This window comes from Sciurus vulgaris (genome assembly GCF_902686455.1).
Source record: "Sciurus vulgaris genome assembly, chromosome: 5".
Lineage (NCBI taxonomy): Eukaryota > Metazoa > Chordata > Mammalia > Rodentia > Sciuridae > Sciurus > Sciurus vulgaris.
This window is the reverse complement of record NC_136465.1, coordinates 120,725,604-120,741,249: the sequence shown is the minus strand read 5'-3', so window position 1 is coordinate 120,741,249 and position 15,646 is coordinate 120,725,604. Positions and strand designations below refer to the sequence as shown.

At 37.9% G+C, this 15,646-nt stretch overlaps 1 pseudogene across 1 annotated transcript in view; it reads left to right on the top strand.

The window, feature by feature from the left end:
- LOC306661113 (AP-3 complex subunit sigma-1-like) overlaps positions 1–7,919 on the top strand; it is a 159,260-nt pseudogene extending 151,341 nt beyond the window's left edge. Inside the window, exons 2-4 of the transcript in view lie at positions 5,667–5,740; positions 5,848–5,915; positions 7,294–7,919. The product of the transcript in view is annotated as an AP-3 complex subunit sigma-1-like (transcript). The remainder of the gene's footprint in view (positions 1–5,666; positions 5,741–5,847; positions 5,916–7,293) is intronic.
- Positions 7,920–15,646: the final 7,727 nt, after the last annotated feature.

Genomic DNA, 15,646 nt, shown 5'->3' with positions numbered 1-15,646 from the left:
TGAACTGGCTGTGTATGGAGAGTAACAAGGTGGTTTCATCACAAAGGTAATATTCCTTCAAGGGGCAGGAATGACAGAGCCCCAGGATCTTGTTTGTACTCAGGGAACAAAGGGCAGAGGAGAGTGCTGGAGCTTTGTTAGAGTTCAGTTCTTTCCCCATCTCTTTTCACATCATATCCTATCACAGAGAGTTACTTTCACTATTGGGTAATCATTTTAACTGAGTTAAAATTTAAAGCCTCCTATTTATTTTAAGGCATTGCTGTAAGTTTCTTTCTGAGTTTCACATGCTACTTTGCATATAAAATACAAGAAATATTTGTTGATGTGGTATATTATGCAAAATATTGTCCATGCTAAAGCCATAGGCTCCCTGCACATGTAATTATGTTTTCATCTCACAATAGTTATAAGTATGTTGTACAAAATTCAAGACAAATTATCAACAAGAGTGATTTTTGCATTTAAATGTGTGCATAGTTTAATTTATACCTTGGTTTGTGAGTAACATGGTAGAAAACCAACTGTTTGAAAAGTAATATTTATTCCATCAAACTTGATTTAGAAGAATGTAGATTTTTTTTTAATTAATTGTGTATACATAGACACAGTCCTATAGTAAAATTTCTGCACATGCTGTGAATTGGAACATTCATGTTCTTATGTGTTAGCAGTAATTTGGTCTAATCTGTCAAAAGGTTTCCCATGTACTCTAAATAATTAGTTTGACTAGTTAATGTGCAATTAACATTAGTAGCTTTCTGAGACATTATTTCAGCAAAGAATTTGTTTAGTTTTTTTTTTTTTTTTTTTTTTTGGTCTTTTCTTTGTTTGGCTTTTTTAACTATGCACCTACAGACATAAAGGGAAAAAGCATTCCACCTTTTGTCACTCCAAGCTATTGCATGATCTCCCTTCAGGGTTTAGCCACAGCAATAAAGAGTTACCTTTTATTGAACACTTACTATGGCCGTGATATAAAACAAAGTCCTTTTCATACTTCATTTAATCCTCCTAATGGTTCTTCCTTAGAAAAAGAAACCATGGCTCAGAGTGGGTATCTACCCAAGGTCACACACTTTATAAGTGACTTAGCCAAATTTAAGCCCTGCACTGTTTGACTTCAAAGCCCTTGCTCAAGGCAATTTCAATATGATCTCCACTCACATGAGCCCTTCTAAAAGAAAAATAATGACTCAGCCAGCAACTGGATCAGACTGGAGGGGGGACTATGTATTTTTCAGGTCATCTTGGGGTGGCAGTGGGGGAGAAGGGTTATATGTCTTTCATGAATGTTCATGTCAAGTAAAAACCTTGCCTTAGAGAAGAAGACTAAATAATTATAGCAATCCCTTGATGTAGCATTTATTATGTGTCAGGCACTGTCTAAATGTAACACGTGTTTATTTTTAATCCTCAAAGCCCAACAAGTTAGGTATTATTGTTGTCAACTCTAATTTAAAGATAATAATTTGAGACTGAGAAATTAAGTCAATTGCCTACAGTGACATGGCTGAGCTTCAAATGCCAACAAGCTGGGGCAGCTCCAGGGTCTCAACCAGCACTTGGCACCATCTTTCACAGAGACTGGCTTCTCGTGCTTATAGTTCCATTGCGTAAAGCAAAAGTCAAAGCTTTTGAAGTACAGCTTCACTATTTGAGGTTTAGAAATAAAACACTACTTTGCAAAGTGTTTGGGAAGGTAGAGGTAAATGACTCAATTCAATAAATAGATACTGTTTTATTCATCTTTTTTGCTGCTATGACCAAAAGACCCAACAAGAACAATGTAGAAGAGCAAAAGTTTACTTGGGCTCACGATTTCAGAGGTCTCAGTCCACAGACGGTGGACTCCATCGCTCTGGGCCCAAGCTGAGGCAGAACATCAGGGCAAAAGGGCATGACAGAGGAAAGGAGTTCAGAACATGAGAGTCAGGAAGCAGAGAGAGAGCTCTGCTCATCAGGTACAAAATATATACCCCCAAAAGCACACCCACAATAACCTACATCCTCCGCCACACCCAACCTGCCTACAGTTACCACCTAGCTAATCCATTCAAGTGGAATAATGCTCTGATTATATCAAGGCTCTCTCGTACCCCAATTGTTTCACTTCTAAACTTTCTTGCACTGTCTCACACATAAGCATTTGGAGGACATCTCATACCTAACCATAACAGATACTCTGTTTGTCTACCCATGCTCTTTTTTTTGTTCAAAATGCTCTGCACTTATATTTCTTTTGGCAAGACATACATGAAAAATAGAGGAAAGAAAATTTTATGCTGAAGAAAATATGATGACCATATAAAATGACTTTTTAAATATATATGAATGCAAGGCCTTTCTTCTAGTCAGATAATCTCTCGATGACTACAGAAAGATTAACAAGTATGAAACAATGCATTTGATTGCTGAGAATTAATATTTAATTCAGTGTCCATGGTACACTCTTGGGCACAAGAGAAGGTGATTTTTTAAAAAAGTAAGATAAAGATAATATAGTTCACACAGCACTTAGTTGCTGTGAGCCTTCTCTAGGGCCAGATTTACATAAGTTAATCAGTCAATTAATTCAATAATTTGACCACCTATGTTAACCCTTTTCCTATTATCATCTCATAACCTTTGGTCCCACAGAACTGGAACTCAGAAGATAAACCTATTAATCTACTGCACATTTGGGTACCTCAGGCAGACCCAAAAAGAGAATCTCTCAATGTTCTAGTGCAGAAGAGAGGGCTGGGACTGGAAAAAGAAGCCATTTAACTGAATGTCCCTTCTTCCCTGATTTAATTGCACTGCACTGAATTGACTAACAAGGCCAAAATGAGAAAACCCATCCAATTATTAAGAATCGGATGTATCCATTGGCCTTCATACACCATTGGCTTAATTCGCTTTGGACAGCAATGCATATCCAAGCAATCCAAATAGTTAAGTAGACTCTTCTACCCAGGAGAGAAATGGTCTTGTCACAGGGCTGACATCATCCTGCAGTATGAGAAAGGATGTACAGGACAAGAAATGGGGACCCCAGGAACAAAAAGGAACCCTAAGATAACCCAAAGAAATAAGAGTTCTATTTTATACTATGCGTGTTTACAGAAATAAAAATAACTATCATTTACTAAGTATTTACTAGATATGAAACACCTGCTAAGCATTAGGGGATGTTTTAGTCATTTCTTTTGCTGCTATGACCAAAAGACCTGCCAAGGACAATTTTAAGAGGAAAGTTTATTCTAGGGCTCATGTTTTCATGAGGTCTCAGTCCATAAATTACAGATTCCATTCTTCAGGGCCCTAGGTGAAGCAGAACATCATGGTGGAAGAGTGTGACAGAGGAAAGCAGCTTGGCACGTGGCCACCAAGAAGCAGAGAGAGACTGTTCTACTCAGCCAGGACAAAATATATATCCCCAAAGGCACAACCCCAGGGACCCACCTCCCCCAGCCACACCCTAGCTACCTACAGTTACCACCAAGTTAATCCCTAGCAAGAAATTAATGCACTGATTATATTAATTCTCTTATAATCCAATCATTTCATCTGTAACTTTCTTGCATTGTTTCACACATGAGCTTTTGGGGGTTGCCTAATATCTAAACCCCATCAGGGGCTATGTAACACATTGGGACAGATATAAGAAAACCTAGGGAAGGTTCTATTACCTCTCTCTGTGTGTTTTTTGTTTTTTGTTTTTTTAATTTACCTCCCTTATTTGTAAAAAGGGATCAACAATGCTCATCTGACTGAGTCACTCTGAAAATCAAGTGAGATTGAGTACACATGGCAGACAGTACTGAAAGGACTCCTGATTTTTTTTAAGATTTTTTTTTTTAGTTGCCTATGGACCTTTATTTTACTTATTTATATGTGGTACTGAGAATCGAACCCAGTGTGTCACACATGCTAGGCAAGCGCTCTACTACTGAGCCACAACCCCAGCCCAAGGGCACCTGATTTTTAGTTATGTGCTTGGCTATCTGGGATAAATACTACATTTCCCAGACTTTGTTTCAGTGAAGTGTTGGCATGTGAGTATATGGCAATCAAGTAGTAGCTTTCATTCACCATCCTTAAGAGAAAACATGTGAGTGCACCCTTTGCCTCTTATTTGTCCTTTTCTCCTATGACCTAGAATACAAGGCCACCATCTTGGGCCATGAGGTCACAGTCACATGTGATCAAGCAAAAATATAGAAAGAGCTAAAATAAGCTTCACCAGGTTGGGGAAGGGCTCCAGAAATGGGTTTGCTCTTTGGAGAAAAATATTATAATCCAAACAAAAAGAGTGGTTGAGATCTCAAAGAACTAAGTCTGCTCACACTGAGCACTGTCTTTGAAAATGAAATTGGTAGCAACGTGTTGCTGATGTCCATGTGTATACCTTGCAGAATTTTAGCATCTTCTAAGTATTGATGGAATCCAGCCCCCTTGCTGCCCTCCCTCACTCTCCAGAGGAACCACCGTCCAAATTACTGATCATTTATCCTTTATCATATCACTGCCAGTCCAGTTGGCATGCACACCAATCCCAGATCAGTGTGACATTAAGCAAGTCATGCCATTCCTTCAACTTTAAAATTGGAGAGCTAGAAAATCTCTTCCAAAGCAACAGTCAGTGATTCCATGAAACAATATACAATTACCCTCCAACATGCAACAGCAATGGCCCTCACATGGCAGGGCCTCCTCAGGCCTCAGGGGTCCTGAACTTCTCACCAGAAGTTGGCACCATACAATCCTGCCTCCTTATGACCTTTACTTTGAAAAAAACAAATCTGCCACTCTTGCCCACACATAGGTAGCCTATTTATTCTCTCTGGACTAATGTTAGGTATAGCGTAAAATGGGAAAATGATGTCTTCTTCCATTTTCCCCACCTTTAAAGGCACCTCTCCTTCCCAAGCCTCAGTGCTCACATATGTGTCTAGGACAGGAGAAGAAAAACAGATGTTTTTACCCAAAAGCCCACCTGTTGAACTCCTGCCTGCCCTCAAGGGTTCAGCATCAACTCCTCTGTGTGACCTTGCCTCACCCTTTCAGATGATTATGTGCTCTATCTGATGCTTCTCTATACATGACTCTAATAAATCAACACCATGTGATGTGTCCCATGTATGTCTCCAACTAAACTGAGAGCTGTATGAGGGCAAGAATCAAATAGTACTGATTTCTGTTTCCCTAGCTTTTAGAAAAACACCTGACATACAACAAAATCACAGAAAATATTTGGTGAATAAATAAATGTTCTGCTCTAATCACTCAAACATATTTTTAAGCTCAGTGTTGACCTGACTCTTGGGTATGTGGCTACATGACCAAGTACGCTGCTAACTGTTGTTATTTGTTTGTTGCAATTTGAACCACTTCCCCTTATGGAGCAATCAGTAAAGATGGAGAACAGGTCAGCACCATTCATATCTCATTGGCCTGACTGGGGTTCCCTGGTTTTGTTCTGGGCTGTAGAATGTTCATCCTAGGAAATAAATAAGGAGGAGTCTCTCTTCAGACATTATTTCTTAAATCTTTCAAACTGGTGCCCAAAGTATTGGGGACAAAGCAGAAGCAGAGAGGAAGGGGCCACCAAAAGAACTGCTACTATTGGAGTAGCAGTTTTACTAATCAACTGTGAATTGTGTCCTTGTTATCCCTGGTAGACTGCTGAAGAGTATCAACTTCTCAAGTGGTCTGGTAAACCTAGAACACAGCAACACCTCTCAGGTGCCAGAAGGTGAGAGTGTGGCCAGATTTGATGACTGAGCACAAGAGAATGAAAAAAGAAAATGGCCTGGAAAGAGGCTTTATTCTGTTTTCACTGTTGTTGTTTCTTCTCCTTAGTTCCTCAGGAAGGAAGGAGAGGAGCTGCTGTTGTTCAGGAGAAAGTAGGAAAAATGGTGGCGATACAGGTAAGGAATGGAGAGAGGCACCCTTATCACATTCCCTGCTAATTTTAAGAATGGGAGCAGGACAGGATAACCAAGGAAAAAGCTCCTGGGAGGATAAGACATAAGACAGATCGTCCCTATGAAGTTTGGGGATCCCAAAAAGACGGGCACTGTGACTGAGTCCCTACTATGGGCCATACAACATAAAGTTTCTTGGCACCTGTGTTAATACAAAGTAATATGACCATTATTCAAGGACTAGATTTGTCAAGGATTCTCTTACCACTACAATCAATAGTAATTTGTAATATTATTGTCTTTAGATAGAAATCTCTTTTTCTATTACCATGAGTCGCAAGAACTTGCAAAACTGCTCCCAGTCCAATCATGCCTACCTTCTAAGGTCCACACAAGTCACTTTACCATGCTCTTCTTATGAATTGTGCTGTGTGTTCCCACCCCTTCCAATGCCTCACATCCCTGCCATCTAGTAGATTTCTTGACATTCTTCAAGACTCTTGAAATATCTCTCTAAAGCCTTCCCTGATCTTCACAGATGAAGGTAAATGTCCTCTTCAACACACTAGCTATTGCAGCATTTGCCTGATGCCACAGGTGTTTGTTTACATGTCTTTTTTTCCATTTGACTATTAGCTCCTGCAAAGTAGAAATCATATATCTGTTTTTTTGGTTTTTTGTTTGTTTGTTTTTGTAGTACTAGGAATTGAACCCAGGGCTTTGCACATGCTAGGCAAGTGCTCTACCACTGAGCAACATCCTCAGCCCTGAAGAACTGATATATCTGTGTATCTCCTGCACTTGTGGCTTAGATACTTTAGATTCTTAACAAATCACTGATAAATCTATAAATAAGTAATAAGTAACCATCTATCTAGCTAAAGGGATATCTTCCATTATCTAAGTGGACCCAAAGTCAAGCTAAATCAGATCTTGGATATCAGGAATATCCTGACCCAACATTACAAACATAGTTATTAAATGTTAGATCACTTAGTCATTTTTTTATAGGTAGGATCAGAATGAAAAAGTTGAGAATTGTCAAACACATCCCCACTGTGACGCAGCAATTTAACTTCTGGGTTTATACTCCAGAGAAATGAACATATTAAGTCCATGCAAGCATTTGTAAGTGAATATTCATAGTACTTTTTATTCATAAGAATAGAAACCCAGAAACTATCCAAACATCCACTAACAGGTAAGTGAATAACAAAATGTGGTAGATTTCATACACAGAATTGAATGTTATCTGGTAAAAAAAAAAAAAAAAAAAAAGAAAAGAAAGAAAGAAAAAAAAGCTAGGAATACATGCAACATCATGGATGAACCTGAAAAGAGTATGTGACTGAAAAAAGCCAGTCAAAAATGTAAATACCAGCGATCCTCTTCTTCAACAACCACGGGAAGCCGTGGCTTTCCAAGTTCTACCAACCCTGTAGTGAAGATACACAACAGCAAATCATCAGAGAGACTGTCCATGTGGTATCTACGAGAGATGAAAATGTTTGTAATTTCCTAGAAGGAGAATTATTAATTAATCTGACAACAAACTGATTTATAGACATTATGCAACCCTATATTTTGTCTTCTGTGTGGATTCTTCAGAAAGTGAACCTGGCATTTTAGATCTAATTCAAGTATTCGTGGAAACCTTAGACAAATGTTTTGAAAATGTCTGTGAACCAGATTTAATTTTCCATGTAGACAAGGTTCACAACATTCTTGCAGAAGTGGTGATGGGGGGAATGATATTGGAGACCAACATGAATGAGATTGTTACACAAATTGATGCACAAAATAAACTGGAGAAATTTGAAGCTGGCTTAGCAGGAGCTCCAGCCTGTGCTGTATCAGCTGTAAAGAATATGAATCTTCCTGAGATCCCAAGAAATATTAACATTGGTGACATCAGTATAAAAGTGCCAAACCTGCCCTCTTTTAAATAAAATATTAAAAAGACCACTCCCTGGTAAAATCCAGGGGGAAAAGTCATCTAAGTTTACCATGCAGTTGTTAAAAATAGAGGAGGAGAGTCTTAACTTTTGCTCTTGAATTTAAGTCAAGGTACTGTATAGAAATTGCGTAAAATCAGTATGGAAGTTCAATGTTGCTTTTCTTGCTCAGTGATTTTAACGAAATTAAGTAGCTCCAGTGTGATTTTTTTTTTCCCTTTTTAAATTGCATTCCTATGCCCACCTAAGGCATGCCTCTGTGTATTGGCTATTACAGTATTTTGAAAAGTAAGATATTTCTTTAATTATGTACAACCTAAGATGTTGGTGTTTTGTATGGATCATTAGTGCAGCATTCCTTAATTCTTTCTGCTATTTGTCACAATTGTTATTTAAAGAACTAAATGTGTATTGCATGAAAACATTATGACCTTTTTCTCTTAGTTTAAATAAATTCCAAGGTAACTGGACTTCTAAAAAAATGTAAATACCATATTTATTTAAATGAAGTTGAAAAACAGGCAAAAAATATGTACACATATATATAATTCTTACCTACAGTGATTGTCTTTGGTTGAAGGATTTAACTAAATTTTTGAGGCTAAAAAAAGTGTTTTGCACCTCAATTTGAATAATGCCAAATGGGTGGGTACATATATCTGTCAAAAGTGACAGAGCTTAAGATCTGTGCATTTTTACCATACATGTGTTATTCCTCACTGAAGAAAAAGTTTAAATATCACTGATTCATGGAAACCATCCACTTTAAGAAGTAGTCTACTTCTGCCATGGCACCCTCTCAGGAGACTGAGGCAAAAGGATCACAAGTTGGAGGTCAGCCTTAGCAATTTAGTGAGACCCTTGTGATGGACTGACAGATCTGGCTCCATGAGAATGTTGTAGGCCAGACTCTAAGGAAAATGACTAAACAGACTCCATTTTGCTCTGAGACTCCATGTTATGTAGGAAATAAGCTTCTCCCATGGGAACACCCCACCTCTGTGCCCATCATCAGTTACTTGGTGTGACATGTTTAATAATATACAATGGCAACTCCTATGTAGTAAAGAATTGCTCTCTTTTGATTCCTATTGCTCTTAACCAATGTACCATGTAAACGGTAATTGTGTAGATGTTAGCAACCATTCTTTAGTTTGTACCTAGGTAAGTGTCATTTTGACCCACTTCCCCCTCTGTCGATGATCTCATGATGTTAGTTTGTAATTTTGAATCATAGCAACAGACACTTATGATTGATGTGATTTTTGGTATAAGAACCCCTACAACCCTGTGGTTGGGGCTGTTCTCCCAATAGCCATGTTTTTTGGGCATTGTGTGAGACAGTCAGCTGGCCAGCTTAATAAAGACTCTCAAATTTGGACTTCTCAGTGGTGATCGGTCTGTTATTAAATTGCACCCCATAACAACCCTAAGCAACTTAGTAAGACCCTGTCTCAAAATAAAAAATAAAAAATACTGGGATGTAGCTCAGTGATAAAGCAGTCCTGAGTTCAATCCCCAATACCAAAAAATAAAATGAAAGGGAAAGAAAGAAAGAAAGAAAGAAAGAAAGAAAGAAAGAAAGAGAGAGAGAGAGAGAGAGAGAGAGGGAGGGAGGGAGGCAGGGAGGGAGGGAAAGAAAGAAAGAAAGAAAGGAAAAAGGAAGGAAGGAAGGAAGGAAGGAAGGAAGGAAGGAAGGAAGGAAGGAAGGAAGGAAGGAAGGGGAAAGAAAGAAAGAAAGGAAGAAAGAAAGAAAGAATGAATGAATGAATGAATGAAAAGAAAGAAAGAAAGAAAGAAAGAAGGAAAAAAAGAAAGAAAGAAAGAAAGAAAGAAAGAAAGAAAGAAAGAAAGAAAGAAAGAAAGAAAGAGAGAGAGAGAAGTAAAACTCCAAGCATCTTTCCTTGGAAGATGGAATGCCCCAAGTAGTTCTCTTTGAGACATCACCTCATAGGACAGAATATACAGCATTACACTCAGCATAATGACAGCACAAAAATAAGCCCTTTTAAAAATGACAAACTGTCAGTCTACTGAGGAATCAAAGAGGAAAAGTGTTGTTCAAAAGCCTTCATTAAAATTTCACTTTTGCTTGCCTGTCATAATAGATTTTAAATCAATTCTCTGATTATGAATTGCCTATTACAATATTGCTTATTATTTTTAGCCTCTTTTTTATGGGAGCAGAGAAAAATATTTTAACTCAAGAAGGCAATCAGAGAAATGTGATTGCAAGTGATGGCGAACAAAGGCATTTTATGAAGCCAGAGTGATTGGTATGTGCTTTGAGATCCATGCATTAAGAGACATGCAGCATGTGCCTGGTTGCTTGATATGAAAATGCTTTTATTTTTCACAATCTGCATAAAAACTTTAGTTGGCATAGTGGTCAATAAACTTATCCAAAATTCATATCTTATATCTGCTTGCAAGATTCAAGTCAATGTTTCCCAGTTCTTTATTACTAGACTCCCTCCTCAGTAAATGCTGCAGTTAAAGACCCCTTCATGTGTGTGTTGTGTGAGCTCATATACCACATCTGACTTCTACCCATTGAGCAGGACTTGCAGTTACATTCCATACTCTTCCACTTCTTAGCCCCATAACCTTGAGTGAGTCACTTAACCTGGTATCTAGATTCTTCGTTTGTAAAATAGGATAACAGAGTACCTCAGGATGGTTTAGAGGTTAAATATGATTATGTGTTTAGCACAGGATATAGCTCATCATAAACCTCAACAAATGCTAGAAGAGGAGTAATCATACAGTAAAATTTTAGAAGTGGAAGAGATGAAGATACTGATGCTTAGAAAGGGAAATTAACTTCCTAAAGTCACACAGATATTTGATGGCAGAGCTGGTACTATATCACAAATTCCCTGACTCCCATACCAATGTCCCTTCCAGTATCCCTTCTCTTTTCTCCTCTGTCCCCAACTTTTACTATGCCAGATAGTGATGAATAATATTATGAAAAATAGAACTAAGATACCCATATCTACCCTCTGACACATCCCTCAACTTCTGATTTCTCTTCTATAAAACAAAGGGTTTGAAACCATAGGATTGTGAAGATTTTGACCAGAGACAACCTTCTCTGATTCTACTGACACCATGTTTGCAGGTAGAGAGGGGGAAGGAATCCTACTACCATCTACGACCCTCTGCTCTGACTGATGACTTCCTAAAGTTGTCCAGTCTTTCATTCTGCTCCTTGATATCTTCCTCCAAAGTTTTCACCCTCTAGTGAAGCAATGTGGGTGGAATGTTATGAACATTAGGAAGGGCAATGAGATCTGTAAAGGCATCTCCAGCAGGAGACTAGACCATGTGTCCTTCATGCCTGATAGTTACATACCAGCTATCTAAATGAAAGAGCAATCCGCTCTGTAAGGGCACATTGCATGTCTTATAGAAATAAGCAGGAAACAAAATATGAGAAATCATTTCAATTCCATCTCCAAAATAATGTATAGCTCCTCCTTCTGGACTATGAGGAGGTACTGATTTATGGTCATAGGTCATACACACACCAATTTCCTAAGAACAGGCTGCAGTAAACAGAATTCATGCCCTAAGATTTAAAAAGGGTAGAGGTGAGCTATACCGCTGAGGTTAGACAAAACAAGCAGACCCATTGCCCTCTCCACTGGCTTTCAGATAACATGGGACAGGTTCAGATGCACAGCAAAGCTAATGAAACCACAGAAAGGAGGCAGACAGAGAAGATTATAGGACAGAGATAAAAGGAACAGGGAAGAATCACATCTGTGCTCCAGGTAGAATTGGGAGCATGAAATAGCTGCCTATTTTGTCCCTTAATTCCTTTTCCTATGAACTCCATGTGTTATCTTTTCATCACTGTGACAAAAATTCCTGACATAACTTAGAGGAAGAAGTTTATTTCAGACTCATGGTTTCAGAGGTCTCAGTCCAGGGTTGGTCAGTTCCATTGCTCAGGGCCTGAGATGAGGCAGGACAACAGGGCAAAAGGGCAAGATAGAGGAAAGCTTCCCAGCTCCTGGAAGTCAGGAAGCACAGAAAGAAGGTGGGAGGAGGTGGAAATAAGGAGCCAGCAACAGATAGAGTACAAGGTATGCCCCCAGTAACCCACATTCCACCTGCCTAGAGTTACCACCCAATAACCCATTCAAATTATTAATCCATCAAATGGATTAATTCACTGATGAGATTACAGCTCTCATAATGTAATCATTCCACCTCTGAACATTCCTGCATTGCCTGACTCATGAACCTTTAGGGGGATAACTCATATCCAAACCACAACACCCATTTGGGTCATCCATGTCCACAGGCAGAGCCAGGGGGACTAATCCATATAGGTGTAAACAACTGGTTGAGGAGTTCCTTACACACTGAAGTCCAAGTAAAGATACTGAATGGTCCTATACTTCACCCAGGAAGAGGGCAGTGCAGAGCTCCACTTCATGTGAGGAACACAGGAAGGGAGGAAAGGAGGGAAGCTTCAAGCATGGGAAGGGCTAAGATGATAGAGAGGTGATTTCTCCTTACTAGGATGAACATAATTTTCCATAATTGTCCCTGGGAGAGTACTGAAGAGTCTGTTGACCAAGGGCCAGTTTTGCATTTATCCCCTATAGAATCATTTTTATTAAAGTTTCATCAAAATAAACCAGTGTGCATTTGGTAGACTTCCACTTTATACTTCCTGCTTTGCCATATTCTCATTTAGTTTGGTGTAAGCACACACACACAAGAGATCTAACTCTAACAGGTGACTTACAACTGAAAGGTGATCAACAATTCATCTCTTTTTCCGACCCTTTTCAAAGGCAACATGATCAATACCTCACTTTCAAAAACAACATGCAGGGTGCTCCTTTGCCCTTATGACAAGGATACTCAGATACAATCACAAGAATGACATCCTCCAGACTCAGGCTTTGGGAGACATAGTCAGCATTGCTCTCTCTGCTGGCAACTTGGTGAATAGCCAGTTGGGCAGGCTGGTGAGATGTTTAAACGCAGACACCAAACCCTGAGTTCACCAGTACACAGATGGGTGAGAAATCACATATAAGAATAGCATCTGGACAGTTTTACCACAGCTGCACCATAGAAAGTAGTCAGAAAGCCCTTACTAAAGTGATTTTTTTGTTTATTATATGATTTCTTATAATTCAGTAATAATGATTTTTTTTTAATTTTGTAATAAACCCTTTGGCTGCAATGATCATTTTAAATATTGTATTAATATTAAATATTATATTTCTGTTTCTCAAAAATGTTTGTTGAAATTTACCATTCTCCATGAGAGTCTTAGTGATATCACTGACCACATGGAAACCTGAAGACTGATCTCTGAAGAAGCATCAGCATTTACTTCAAAAGCTAATTATTTTTAAGTTTAAAATTGTCAGTTTTATATCATTGTCATCACTTAAATTTCAAATAAAAAATCAGTTAATTGCAATAATAGTTCTGATATTTAAAATATTTCTATCAACTTCATGAAAAAGTTCAACAGTGAAAATACAACTAGGAGGGCAAAGTGTTATGATAAAAATAATATTCTTATTCTAAAAGAATAGCTGAAAAGGAAATCTTGATTGAAGATCAAGTGTTCTGATCCCAATGTGTCTATGGCTATTCTGATAAGTTGGTTTGTCACTTAGTGACAAAAATCAAAAAACTTGTAGAAATAACCTCTGAGTTTAAATGACCTGAAATTGGCACAGACATAATTCATTATTTTATCCAAATAAACTGCCAATAATATATCAATAAAATGAAATTATAGTGATCAAACTTTGTTTTTTTACATGATTGGTTAAAGTAATTGAACTTAAAAAGACTTTAATGTTTACATAAAATGCAAACGAAAATTGTATATCAATTGGAAAATACTTCAAAAATCAATGTATTTGTGCTTAACTAACAATTTGTAGCTCTTTCACTCCTTTTTACTCTCACAACTGTTCTATTTTTTTTTTAAAAGCATCCTGACGGGCACCCCCTCTAAACCCTAGGAGAGTAACATTCATACAATCAAAGGAAAGTAGGAAGAGCTGGGTTTCAGTTGAAAGTAAGAAACAGCTTCCTAATAATGAAATCTATTTGACAAGAGAAAGCATAATGTGGCAGGAAGTTTACTTACTAAAGTGTCCCACACTTAGAGCTCAGCAAGAGAGCTGATTTCACTAACAATAGTGCTGGCCACTGTGAGGCCATGAGCTCACCATTCCAGTGAAGGAACCTGCCTAACTTGAAGGAGGATCCACAATACCCACAAAGTTCCTTCAAATTCTATGACTTGTATATTCCACAAATAATTATTACTCTCTCTTGGATTGCTCTTTCCAGGAAAAGCTAGTTGCTGGATCATGAGACATGGAAATCTCAGATTCCTGACACTTGGAAACCATGTGAGATAAGTGGTTTTTGTTTTATGTTGCTTTTTAAAATTTGATAAAAATTGAGTGCCACTACATGTCAGGCACTAGCCTAGTACTAAGGACACAGTGGCAATTAGTGGCAATGATTCTACAGTATAAAAGTTATATAAAGCTCTAATAACTGCCTCACAGAAAAATAGATAAATATGTCTAGAGTAGTGAGAATTGTGAAAATAAGTATATGGAAAAACTTAGAAAACTGTCAGGAGCAACACAGACGCCAGCTGTACTTATTGTTAAATTGAAGTATATATTTACATCTTTAATGTATCCTACATATGATCATTGGTTATATAAATAGCTGCTTTATATACTCACAGACTCTGCCTTCTATGTTCTTCTTTTCAGATTTCAGTTTCTTGGGTTGAGCACACATTAAATTAACTTGTGTTTAGTTTTGTGAAGTCATCCTTCCACATGAGCACATTCTATTTCCCAAAATGGCTTATATGAATCTCAAGGTAAGCATCCCACCTTGCATTTTCCTGTTCATCCCTCACAGTGCTTAGATTAAGGTTAAGTACTGAGAAGTCTCTCAAGAGACAAGGCTAGGGACATAAAGATACTTTCACATTTTATAAAAACAAAGTTTCAAGTCTTTAGTACTTTCTTTTATAAAGCTCAATTCTGTGAGTTTTCCCTGTTCCTGCCTCCACCAAATGAAAGTTTATTATGACCAGGATTTGGCAATCATAATTAACATGGCTCAAATCCTTAAAACCCTGAGTACTTCTCAATATAATAGAAGTTCAAATTCATGGGTACGTCCAGCAGCTTTTGATCCCAAGAAAGATAAACCACGTGCCTTAATGTCTAATTCTTTTTCACTCCCTTCAATTGCACTGGTTTCCTTTTATCATTATTTTATGTCTCTGTATAAATGGCTGAGAGCCTTCTTTCTGTGCTCTTGAGAGCTGATCTGAATCATACTCATAAAGCATATTATGTGAACTTGCAATTATTTCCTGTGAACGTTCTGTGAATGTGTTGGAATAAAACATGAATATTTCCAGTAAAATTGCACACACACAAAAAATAGGACCTTTACACCATCCTAAGTTCTGAAAACAAGGAGTGTTAATAGTAGCTTCTAACACAAAAAACTGAATGCTCAGTTTGCAGAGGCAAAGGTTTCTGGTTCCCACATTCATGATTTTAACATTTTGATAGTTGATCATAAATAGTATTTGATCAGCACCATGTCTTCCATTCCTTGACAACCGTGGCAAGAGAAAACTTCTACAACTGTTATAGGGACAAATGAACTCAGGGACAAATGAAACAAAGAAAACACTTGTCTACCAAGAACACACAACTGGAAAATATTTGTGAAACTATTACT